The sequence below is a fragment of the Argiope bruennichi genome, chromosome 5 (assembly GCF_947563725.1).
Source record: "Argiope bruennichi chromosome 5, qqArgBrue1.1, whole genome shotgun sequence".
Classification (NCBI taxonomy): Eukaryota; Metazoa; Arthropoda; class Arachnida; order Araneae; family Araneidae; genus Argiope; species Argiope bruennichi.
The window spans coordinates 132,789,290-132,802,728 of NC_079155.1; the positions used below are offsets into that span (position 1 = coordinate 132,789,290).

The 13,439-nt window shown below is 33.4% G+C and overlaps 1 protein-coding gene across 7 annotated transcripts in view; it reads left to right on the forward strand.

Annotated features, from left to right (window-relative positions):
- Window positions 1–13,439, forward strand: part of LOC129969679 (semaphorin-2A-like) — an 802,435-nt gene that overhangs the window by 531,449 nt on the left and 257,547 nt on the right. The window contains exon 1 of one of the 7 annotated variants that reach the window (XM_056084345.1): window positions 6,063–6,240. The exons of the other annotated variants lie outside the window; for them this stretch is intronic. The gene's annotated coding sequence lies outside the window, so the exon portion shown is untranslated. Of the gene's footprint in view, window positions 1–6,062; window positions 6,241–13,439 lie in introns of those variants that run through there. 7 annotated transcript variants of the gene reach the window in all.

Sequence of the window (13,439 nt, forward strand, 5' to 3'; positions counted from 1 at the left end):
AAGCATTTATAATTTAAGTTGTAAACAATCTTATTCTTATGAAAAAAAAAAAAAATGTTCCGAAATCGATTTTACTGATTTAGTTAAACAATTATTCCTTTCTTTTTATTATTCATTTTTTAAAAAGCTTCAAAGGCTAATAATTAATATGTTCGTTAAGTTATTATACTATTCTCTATTTTGATTATACTTTTATGTATTGTATATTATTCAGTGCAAATAGATAAAGTTTTTAGAAGAGTATCACTAAGCATTTCCTTATTTCCATGAAACAAGGAAAAAACTCTTTCTGTTATGCACAATGAATAATTATAATAAATAGATCTTGCGGATTAACATGCAGTTTTCTACTGTCACTAACACGCTCCATCATTACCAGAATAAAAGCTTGAAAAATGAAGTATTAATAATCCTTTTCTAACGGGAAGCTGTTCATGAAAAAATAAAATAATATGAAATTAATTAAAATATAAATGAATGGTGCGGGAGCTCTATTTTCAAGTGACAACAATCATTGATATTTATTGTGATAATAAATTAATTATCATATTGGGAAGAGACTTTTGGTAAGTTTTAATATCCAGGATGTAAAAGTTCGACCCAAATGTGAAGAAAGTTCTGTTGTATTTCCGATTTCAAAAATCTATTTTGGTACGCATAAATATATTTGATGGAGCCTTTCTTTTTAAAAAATGATATTAGATGTATTCGGTCGAAAAATCCGTACCTACGTATTTCAATGAAATTTAACTGATATAGTATTACTAGTTAAAAATTCAATTTTGAAATATTTTATCTTATTTGCATATTAATTAAAATTTCTATTTACAACTTCCAAATTAAATTTTTTTAAACTCATATAACAATGATTTTTTTCCGCAATTTTTTCCACTGATATTTTGAAAGACTTTCATGTTTACACTGGCGAAAAACGTTGTGAGAATTAATCGTGGTCGTAAAATAAGATAGTAACAGATTCAAAATTATTTTTTTGCAGCTTTGGAAACAATAAAAATTTTATAACTCTTTCTGTAATACAGAATTAATAGTTGTAATAAATAGATTTTACGTACTAACATACATTCTATTGTCATACGTATTACCATACAGATTGCTATATAATTAAATTAGTATAAACGGGAAATATTACTTTACTCGAAAAAAATGTTTTATTTACTTGAATTTATTGAAACTGTTGTAGAGCGAAATGTGCAATGGAATGATTTTACTCTGAGAATAAATTACGTTTATTTTTTTAAATTTTTTTTTTTTTTTTTTTTTTTTTGAAAATCGGCAGTATTAAAACCAGTATTCTTTTTCTAGTTTTTACAGTTATCTAAAAAAATCAATTGAGTGAATACTTTTACAGTATGATGGAATTAAAATAATGTGCGGGAAAATAATATTCTTTGCCTATGTAATTCTAAAAATTAAAAGGTTGTAGGGGAGGGGAATATCTGATTTATAGGTTTTTGATTCAGGGAGTACCGCACTTAATAAAAAAGCAAATACTTTCTGTGCCTAAACAAGGGTTTAAATTAAGTACTGGTATTCTGAAAGGCTCATTTGAATCTTAAAAAACTTTGCATAATTAAATTTTATTTTCCGAAAGGAAATTTTACTACCGAAAGCTCTCTATGTCTGTAGTGGTCTTTCTGGCGGAAGCAGGCAACACTTCAAATTCGCGTCAAGATTTGAAATGGCTGTTTGACATTGCAACAACCGTGCCGCGAAGCACGATTCAATTCCAAATGGTGCCATGCGTTCATTAGGCCCTCCCTTCCAATTTTGTGAGAGCCTTTTCCAACTAGCAACTCCCCCTCCTTTTCCGATCTGAAACGTGATCCCTTTGCCGGTTTGCGTGCGAGTACCCAGGCCTACCTGAGGGAGTTTCCACGTCACCTAGGTAACGCACGTGCTATTAACTGCAACCACTCCACCTCCGCATGTTTCCGGAAGGGAACTGGGGGGTTTCCAACTGAGGGGGGAGTCAAGGGAGCGAAAGAAATTGTTACATTTCCTTCTGTAATCAACATTCTATTGGCGGAATGGCCTATCGTCGAGCTGGGCATCTCCCTTTCCCTTCCGTTACCCTCTCTAATGATTCAAATGTTGTTCAGGTTATTGGCCTTCAAATAGATCTTTTGCGGTTTGCTGAAGCAAATATACATTTAAAGCACATGATGAAATCAGATGCACTTCCATTCTGGAAATTCCTGGTGTTTCGCAAAAGATGTGTAAATGCAATTTCATATCAGCCATCTTAGAAGACTCTAACACCTTATTTTATGTTTTGCATGAGCTCCTTTGTACAGTGATGACTTTCAAATTGTTCTATTTAACTTAATGGAAATCTTATATTCTTAATATCACGAACTGATGTGACAAAGACTTTTCTTCTTGATGCTACTAAAAAAGAAGAAATGAAGGGAAGAAAACAACAGCAGCAATTAATGGATCACTCTAATGGGACATTTAAAAAAAGAAATTTAAAGTTTGATCACGGTGAAATTTTTACGTCCCTTTCTTTATATATATATATATATATATATATATATATATATATATAGAGAGAGAGAGAGAGAGAGAGAGAGAGAGTGTGAGAGAGAGAGAGAGAGTATTGCAAAGAACAATAAAATCAATATTTCTGATTTTTTAAAAAGAACAATTTTATTTAAAAACCAGTTAGGCGAATGACCAAATTGTTTCATAACTACTCAGCTTGCAAGTGCTTTGACTGTTCATGAGTCGCGATGTTCTGCCTTATCCTGCGATTGAGCCTCGCTTCCATTAACTCTTTGGTCTCCCTCACAACCATCTCCGGTAGACCGAGACATGGAGTGTTATCTCATAGCTCGCACGAGCCCACCCCTACACTCGACGATAAATTTTCTAACCTCCAAACCCCTCCTCGCTAATCCTCCCTTATGTTGCCCGCCAGAGAGTCAATTTGTTAAAACACTTCCGTTCTTTTAAAGCTCCTGTGTCAAAACGCCCCATCATTCGCGCCCAGGCCTATTTGTTTCGAGGACAAGGGGGGAGCTGTTTCCCCGCTTCGGAAGAGCCCTCTCCAGCATGCGATTTTGTTTGCCTTCGCCGCTATCGAGTCCTTAGTCTTTGGTCCATTGTTCGACTCCGAATTGAAGGATGGCCTTCAACGTAACAAAGAAAGAGTGTGATGTGATTCATTCGCTTCGTCTCTTTTGTCTTGGTGGCAGGCGATTCGTCACCGCCCCCATTTGCCCTGTCTTCCTATTGGAATCCTCAAGTGGTCGCAGTCGATCCCCACGGACTAGGAATAAGAACAGCTTTTACAAGTTTGTGTCGTCTTTCGATGGTAGTCACCGCAGCTCTTTTCGGAAAGGTGACCTGTTTCATCGGATTTCCGATCGATTTTGTATAAAGAAAAAGCATTTAATGGATGAACGCGAATTTGCCTATTTTGAAATGAAAATCTCCTCTTACTTCCACCATCTGAAACTGTATAAGTATTTATTTTTTTAATTAATTTTGCTAAATTCTGCTTTTTATTTGAATCAAAGGCAAACCATTTCCTGTATTGTAATGGTTCGACTCCGACTCGACTTCTTTCATTTAATATTTTTTTTTAATTTTATAAAATACATTTTTATGAAATATATTGTAGAGACTTATTTTTTTAATTAGCCTTGCGAAGTTAATCGATAATAGAAATGGCCAGTGTGGTTTGTCACACAGAATGAGAATACCCGCCCCCCCCCCATCACCATTGGTCTACGCCTTAAAATTTCTCATTATGCGAATAAAAATAAGTATGTATAAAAAAAAATGTACGGGATCGCAAATTTGCCATTCTTTCTCTCTCTCTCTCTTTATATATATATTCTGTCCCTCTAAACTGTATTGTAGCAACGCTAGTGATTTGAGGTCTGCAATTTTTATTATTTTATAAGAAAGGCGAGATGTTGAATTTGATCTGAAACATTATTAAAATGGTAACTGCCCGTGTAGATTGACACATCTTCTAGCATAGCATTAAGAGCATATATATCAGATTCTAGACTTTTGCTTTCATATATTTGAAGTATCCAAACAGAAAATTTGAATTCAAAATTTGATGAATCTCTGCTTTAGAGAACTTCCCTAAATCCGGATACCTTTTTGGAATCATGTCTGTCTGCGCATTCGATTTCATCCGTCTAACTCGAAACATTTTTCCGTTTTGAGATGGGCGGATGAAATTTGGCTTGCAAATTTGCAATACATTTTAAGATTTCATTAAGTAGATATCAGAATGATATCAAATGGTGGGCGAAATCCATACCCTGGAAACTTGTTTATCCGTCCAACTGCCATTCAACGCAGTCATTACAAATCGTAAAGAGCTCATTGATAAAATTGGGTGCACAATTTTAGCATCTAAAATGTAGATCCGGATCAAAGTTTGAATTATATCCGTTTGTCGGTATGCAAACTGGCACGCAAAAAAAAAAAAAAAAAAAAAAAAAAATCTGCAGCACATAGATAGTATAACGGCTGAGATAAATAAGATTTGGTGTATATCTAAATTGTAGTTTCTATGAAAAGTTTTAATTTCAGTGGATCGGCAAAAAGCATCCAGAATACATGCTCAATTTTCTTTTCTATACTAAGCACAAAATGCTCACGTGTGGAATTCTAAAATTAAAATTCTGATCATTCGTGGCGTCTACGAATGCTCAGATCAGATCCTATATTATCCAAAATTTTCATGCTGAAGAAGGGAGACGGACAAACAGCACCTTTACGAGAAAATTTTATTAAGATCACTTTCGCTGGTTGTATTTTGATCTGATTTATTTTTATTATTGTCGAAAAACTTCTTTAACCTTTGACTAATGCTGTGGAATAAATTCAAGCGAAAGAAAAAATGTCATGTTGGTGATATTATAGCATAATCATGCATCTTTTTTAATGATTTTTAAGTAGTCCGTAGGCCCTTATTTTAATTTGAAGAAGCTTTTAAAAACAAACAAGACGCTTCCGCTCCACGAATATTAACTAGATGACCGTTTCTCATGAGCCAAGACTCCATTCTTCCCTCAGGAATTTCACATGCATCATGTAGATTGGAATTTTTTTCCCTCTATCGATCTCCATGGCCCCTTGAAATCTTTCCCACAGCAGCATGTCATCACTCATTAAGAAATTCCTTACATCTTAATATTTGCTTTCAGTCATTGAAAACGGACACAGGTTTCCACATCAATAACATGCTTAAACATTAGAAATTGCTTCATTAAATTCAAACAGCCTTTAAAAAATTTTTGGTATTAATTAAAAAAACATGCGAAATGTTGAACCCAGAATCCAGAGCCAGAAACCCAGTTGTTACCAGAAAATTAAAAGAATCTTCCCTCTAAAAGAGAATCTCATTCTACTCCACGTAACGATTCGATCTCGATATTTAGATAAATCTCCACCTGCTTGTATATTTGTTCAAAAGTTCCATTTTTTAATTTTATTTATGTTTCTATTGGTCTCTGAAGAAGTAAATCAACGATTTAACAGACTAAATTTGTGAAAATTGGCATGCGATTCTGTACTAAAATTGCAGGTAATATAAAATTTTGAACGAATCGTTTTTTGGGAATTTTGTCCCTCTGTATTCCCTTCTTTTTCAGGTGGGAATGATTCATTGATGAACGAAAAGATCTTCAAAGCTGATACTTAGTCTGGCTTTATCCTTAGAACAAAAAGAGAATGGATCGTTTATTGGTCTATACAATCACTTTTTTGTGAAAGTGATATCTGGTCTTGTGACGTATCTGCCCGACATTTTGTATCCAAACACATATAACTGCAGTGTGAAGATTAAAGCAACCCGTAAGGGTTTAGTACTCACGAAATCCTGAGTCACGACGATTCGATCATTTCATCGCAAAAATAATTTTTGTCCTGCCGAACGTGCGAAATTTCGAGAATACGCACTAAGCTTCAGTTTTCTTGACAGGATTCAATTGCATTATTAAATGCAATCCGCTCACGCTGGAAACGGAATCGCCCGACTGCGTTGTCCTCAGTTTGATGTCATGAGGCTGCCACTGAAGCAACTCGGTTAATGTTATCCGGTGCGGCGTAAAATTAAATCCTTTTAGGGAGTAATTGATCGACAGAGCCTTCAACAACATTCCTGGAGAGTCCTCCGCTATAGTTTTTTACGTATCTCCGGTTCTGATAATCGACTCTGTGTCAAGGGCAATGCAGTAGAATATTTCTCAGGTATTCAGCCTTGTGCTTAGTTTCTTATATCCTTCATGTAAGATGAGAAATCCAGTATTGGAACTTTAATATTTTTTCTTCTTCGTGCAATAATGTGCAACAAAATGTTGCTAGCACATGCGTTCAATTTCTAGCATATTTTGTTCACGATACAATGATTTCAGCGTTTTCAGAAGCGATTCTTGAAAGCGATGGATTTTCTTTTATGTAGTAATTTTAGTATATTTTTAGTATTTGAAGGACTTTTAGTAAAAATTGATTCATTTTTGTCCTTCGGATTATTATACTTTACTTATAGATGTTTCTATTTAACATAATTCATTATTTTATGAAGTTAAGCTATTTTCTTTCTTTCTTCCTTTTTTTTTTTTTTTTTTTTTTTTTTTTTCCAATCTTATGCCATGTCTGAAATTACAAGCACATACAACTTAGAATGTGTAAGCAAAAAAAAAAAAAGAAAAAAGAAAGAAAGAAAGAAAGAAAAGAAAAGAAAGAAAGAAAATAAGTAAGTAAGTAAAATATTGCAGATACATTGTGGAACAGTTCTGAATGCTCTGCTTTTTCCGATAAGCCTGAAGCTGAAACTTCGTTAATCTCTATTTACCAATAGATTTCTGGAGACAACTGAAATTAAGGCCAATCGGTTGCGGGCAGGTTTTCCTCAAAGATCCAGTTGACGTACTTAATTTGAATTTTAGAGACCTTTCGCAATACTCCATCATTTTTTTAACTATCGTCTTCACAAACAGAATCCCATCGGTATGTTTTCCTCACCCGCGGAGGAGTTCAGTGTGCAGATTCATAAAACTCTTGTGGTGGATATTTTTTATGATTGCAGAACTTTCTCTTGGTATCCGAAAAACTAAAAATGTATGAAGGAACATTCACTTGTTTATCCTTTATTTTTCACTAAAAAGCATTCACTTCTTTATCATTATTTGATGTGCTTCTTCCTTTTTTTCCTGTTGTTTGCATGCATCGATCAAAATTCGTAAATCCATTCCACGACTCCAATTGAAAACTCTCTGTCATTCAGAGTCTTCTGTCTGCAAATAATTTTATGTATGTCGTTTTATTGATTTCTCTTTATTCGGTCGCTCCTAGAACATTGATAACTGTATTTTGGAAGTTCTCATACTAATAATTGACAAAACTAGCTCTAGACTGGTTGCTCAAGAGACGGAATAGCAAACGAATACATCTTTTATATATTTTTTATATCCCCCCCCCTTTCTCGGAACATTTCCTGCCAGTGATGAAGCTGTCATCGTTAAGTACCTTTTGATCCCTAATAAATGGATGCGTTTCGTCGGGGCGAAATCTTTAACGATGGGTATAAAGCATTTTTCTTTCTATGGTAAATTCGCTACATTAGCCTCCTCCTCCCTCGTGATCTGTTGAACAATGGTGCAGTTCTCCAAGAAGACTGTCTCGGAATTTTAGAGCAATGCCTAATTAAATTGGAAGACGAGGAATTTTTGTCACCATGTGGAAGCTCACACTAAGCATGTGTTTCGCACAAAAGACTTCAACTTCCTCTCCCAGTTTCGTTACTGTTATGGATCTGGTGATTTGAAATCATTAAAATTTGTAAAATAGTGTTTAATTTTTTTAATGCATTTTTCTATTTTTTTATGTTATTTTAAAATATAATACAATTTTCTGCGAACTGGTGAATTCGTTTTGCTATTATTCGTTTATTAACGCTATATATTAAAAGTTTTGAGCACTCCTTAGTTTAAAATGTCTTATTTGATTTTTATGCCTACAATGTATGTGGGGCTTTCGGAAGACTTTCTATATGCTACTTGAAGGAATTGATTTTTTTTTCTTTTATTAAAGAATATTACTGAAATTTATAATTTTTTTTTTTTTTTTTTTTTTTTGTCTCTGAAGCTATATTATATGCAAAATTATCTTGGAAACTTTTAAAGAATGTTTCTTAAAATCAGACAAAGCAAAATTTATATTTCATTTTGAAATTATTAGAATTTGTGATACAAATTTTTGAAAAGCGCAGTTTAATACACTCACCAAAAATCTCATTTCGATTATTTTGTGTTAGAGTACTTTATCTCTATTGTCGTGTTGAAGTTCCTCAATGAAACAAAGAAATGCGTATTGGAGCCAATGCTGGAGTGAGATGGAATGGAACTCGCTTCTGAATTGGTGATTTCCCCGGGAAATTTTGTTCCTTTGATGGTGACTCAGAGAATCTGATTGGAAATAAAAGTAATAAAAGCATTTTTTTCAAAATACACTTTTATTTAATATTTATTTTTACTTGGCACTTACGCAGGCATTCCTACAAATTAATATTATTACAAAAACAGTTTTCTATTTTAAAATTTATTATTCATTAATATAATATGGTATCTTTAAAAAAAATCATATCTCAAATTCACTACAAGGTGGTGGCACTCTAACAGAATCAAAATTTAAATGGGAAAATCCAGTGTTGGCCGCAGGAAATGTTTGTGGCGCCAAATGAAATGGAATGTATATGAAATAGTGCAGTTTTCCCATAGTGAATCATTTTAAGCATATACAAGTGAGCTAATCTTCATACCGTGACAAGCTTTTATATAAAAATCATTACGGCATTGCGCTTTCTATATTACAATGAATTCTTTACGAAATCGATAGTAAATATTAGTTTCCCTAGTTCGTTCTGCAAAAATTGAGATTTCTTCGTAGTGAACCTTTTCAGAGAAAGCCATAACCAGACATCACTTGCTTTGTCGCTTCTGTCTCACTCAACTACACGTCACAACTTAACCGCTTTATATATAATTTCCCTTGACGGACCAAACTATTTATAGAGAATCTATAGTCTGATGGGAAATTGCCGTTAGAAACGCATTCTCACTTTAATTTGGCATGCCGTATAAAAAGGATTTGGTTCGTTGAATGTTATCTCTGTTCTCTGTTATCCATAGAAGTATTTCTCATACATCAGTATAATAAAATGTTTAATGCCCCCATATGCCGCTTGCTGACATGTCTGGTTCTGCCTGCTTTTTGTTTTCTTTTCTGGCCCCTGTTTCTTCATTCTTGCACCCTCTATCCTTTTAGGGTAATACGAATATGATGAGGAGCAACTGGGAATCGGATGCGGAAGTGGCGAAACGGGAAAGTTCGATGGAACGCGGAGCAAAAAACTGGAAACGCGATTGAAGGAGTCGCTGAGAAAGACGAATACAAACAATTTCCATAAACAGGCTTTCTGAATTCACTCCACGTCGGGGGGGGGAGGGGCGCAATAAATTTTTCATCTCATCCCCTCGATCCTTCTACTTGGCATCTAAACGACGGAGGGAAGAAAAAAAATCTGCATCTTGTTTGCACTTGATTCTTTTCGATTGTAACTTGAGAGAGGTGAAATTTAAAATCCTTTTTTCCACCCTTTTTTTCTTCCCTATTCTCTTCTCCACCCATTTCCAAGTTTTTTTTTGTTTTGTTTTTTTACCCATCATGCTCCAAGGTAGGCAAGATGTTATTTCTGTGGCGAAAATATTTGCTAGGTGTTGCGAAATTCTGAGCTTCTTATCTCCACCCCACTTTTCTTCGATTTCTCTTCCTTTGGGAAGGAAAAGGAAATTAAGTATCATTTCACATAAATAATAGTGGAAGATAGCATGCGTCTAGTTGAATATGTATTCGAAAACGTGTGTTGATTCGGGTGGAAAATAATGGTGGTGAGTATATACTCAAAGCAGATCTGCAACGACTAAACGCATTATATCATTGAGTGGTTTTTTTGAAATGCAGGCCGGAGAATTTTTTGTGAGTATATTTTGGGTCCCAAAAATGTATAGCACAAAAATTATTATATTTAGACACGTTTAGTTTTGCAAACAATAAATACCATATTGAAATTTGTAATGATACGAATTACGTTCCAATGTGTTCTTCTCTGTAGTTCGGAGAATATTGTACAATATTCTAGAACTGACTACGTGTTGTCCAACATTTATGCTGTCACTCTTAGACGTTGAACTTGCTGTCCTCTCTTTTCGTGTTTCTGTATCTTTCCGCAATATGATTTCAAGAGAAGAAATCAAGAGAGGTTTTACCAGGAGAAATGATCCTTTCTATCCTATCTGGCAACTACTAGCACTTCAGTATAAGGACTGCGTCCATAAATTCCCTTTGAACGAAAATGGCAGATTTGGTTTCATAAACCCAACGAGTTATTCTTTTTCTCGCTCATTAAGAACTGCCTTTCTGCTGACGCTTATCAAGATCAGTTTTACTGTATATATTCAACGATCAAAAATTTTAACCACTTTTGGCGACCAGCTTGTTCGCCAAAAGTGGTTACTTTTACCCAGATTACTTTTATTATTCGTCCTTTTATTATTACTTATTCTACCAAATGATGGCTGTTAAACGATTAATATGGAGCGCGTTTTTTTAATTCACTTTCTTATTTGATACGAAAGAGAAACGTGAATTTGATTTTAATGGAATCAATATGTTACAAATTTCTAGTGGAGAGAATTAAAAATATGCGCATTGCGAAATAAAAGATGAAGTGAAAATCCTGTTTTAGAGTTAATTTAAAACAAAAAAATGGATTTTTTAATATTTCAATTTTTTTTTTTTTTTTTTTTTTTTGGCAAAAATATGAGACTGAATGTTTTGATGAAGAATTTGAATTTGATCACAACATTAAAATCTTTATTAGATTGTGTATTAAATGAAATTAAAAAAATTATTAAAGATTAAGAAAAGTAAATTATATACAAAAAGAAAGTTTTTTTTTTATCATTAAAGAGGCATTTTAGTTTTGAGATAATATAAACATTATTTTTTGCGAGATAATAGTTTTAAAAGATATGATCATTCATTTCCATAAGTAAGTCATTGCGATTCCTCATCTAGTGGCGATTCGGCCCATTTTTGTGCTCGATTCAACTTGGTTTGACATTTGTTTCTTGATTTTTTTGCATCGTTTTCCATTTGACTAAATGGATTTAGGAATCCTCTCCAAAGGTTTCCTAATAGTAAATTGCAGCGCTATTATTTAAAGAAATGTCGAATTAAATGCGAAATTAAATACAAATGCGTTGGATTGTAAAATCGTTCAATATAAAACATTTATAAAGCGATTTGTTTATATGCGACTATTGACATTCGGGAATAAGTAACAAGAGCGATTTCTGTGCTACATATATATATATATATATATATATATATATATATATATATATATATATATATATATATATATATATATATATATATATATATATATATATATGGGTAGAGAAAGATAGAATAAATAATAGGTTTTTACATTATCATTTTGTGTAGTATTTTGCGATCAGAGAAGAATTTGTGCTCACTCTGTATATTGATGTCAACATTGTGCTTGTCCCTGATGAGCTGCTCAGATAAAAATAATCGAATGATCCACCTTGAAACAGCACCATGAAAAATAATTTCCTCGAGGTGTGAGAGTATTTAGCTCCATGATATTGCTAATTCATCTTAACACTGCTTCAGTGCTCAAATTTGAGAACTTAAATATGCTATGGTATGTATGTAAACAAAAGAAGGAAAACACGTTCTAGAGGTACCGTTTGATCTAGAACAGTCAGATTTGAGAAATCTCCTATAAACTTGATTTAATCACAGAAACATTTTTAATTTTATGACAATATATTCATATATTTTTTAAATAACATGAAAGGATGAAATGATTTTATTGATTTCTTTATAATGAAACCCCAAATTAAGAATGTTTGTGTATCTCCTTTAATAACTCTCTTGGCTGGCCTTTTAAGTCCCATGAAACTTTTGAATGGAATGAGCGAACTACATGTAGAGGAAAGAGTTTGTTACTCAATAATTTGCAATTATACCGAGTGGGGAACAGAGGGCCCAAGAGACACTTCGGAAGCCGCACGATGCAATTGAATTCTAATTATTATTTTTATCTTGATTAAAATTCTGCGTTCAATTTGCTTCTTCGGAGACTCCCATCACCGGTCATATAGGGTGAATTTTGCCGATCCGTCGATGTCCAGAGGAGTCGGCCCACATTATCTTCTCGCTCTCTGCGGATATCCAGTAACTGGGTTGCTGCCTCCAGGGGCAACTTCCATCTTGATGGGGGGGAGTTCTCCTTTTGTCTGGGGACGAATAGTTTCTACTAGTACCTTAGTTAAAGTGCCATCTTGGGAGGTGACGATAAGATAAGATGCCAGAATGCCTAGTTTTGAGGAAGAGAATCGTTTCTTTTTTCGCTTCTCACACTATCAAACTAGTTTATAAAGTTTTATGTGAATAAAGACTATCTAACCAATTTTTCGTTCACTTTTTGGAAATTTCAAAATTTTATACACATTTGCCTTATTAATTTCGACACACTATTTTAACATCTGCTGGACTTTAATCTTTAATTAGTCATTAGTTTAAACAAATTTTGATTCTGGATCATTGACTCCATCTGAGAGTGAGCTTGTGAAGAATTTTAAGAATTGGACTTGAAAAAAAATTTGGGACTCGGAAAAAATTTGGTATTATATTTATAATGATGAAATATTTATGAAATAACCAAACCTAAAACATGAGCACATTTTTTTAAAAATTACTTTTTGTTTTATTTATCAACGAATTTTTAAAAGCAAATTTCATTAAATTTATTTAAAGATTTTCTAAAAGTTGCGGTTTTCGTTATCAACAAATTGATAAAATGGAAGAGCTTACCATATAGTTCTTTTGATAAAGATATTGTTTAACAGTTGTTTCTGAATCCTCGCAAAGTTAAACAGACGAAAGTGTTTTGAATGTCTTTTAAAATATAATCACCGTCACTGTACAGTCACGTGCGCTTCCACAATATGACTTGCTTACACTTTGTGCTTAGCTTCTGATGACAAAGAGAGTTGAATATGTCTTTCTCATCAGTCGACTGGACACAGATTTGCAGTTATAATGTAACCGAAAGTTATTTTTCTGAACTACTGTTTTTGTTAGTTACTGCATTCACGTGAACGGGAATATTCAATCTTTTGATGGATTTCGTTCACATTTTTTTGCAGTTTTGATGGCAAAAGCATGTACCGTGTTTTTTATATCTTGCTCATTGTATTTTTGAGCTATTTCATTAACGTGCATAAGAACAGATAGACCCGCCTCTTTTAGATGGATTTCGTCCTTAATTTGATTGAAATCTTCTGTTTTAATAT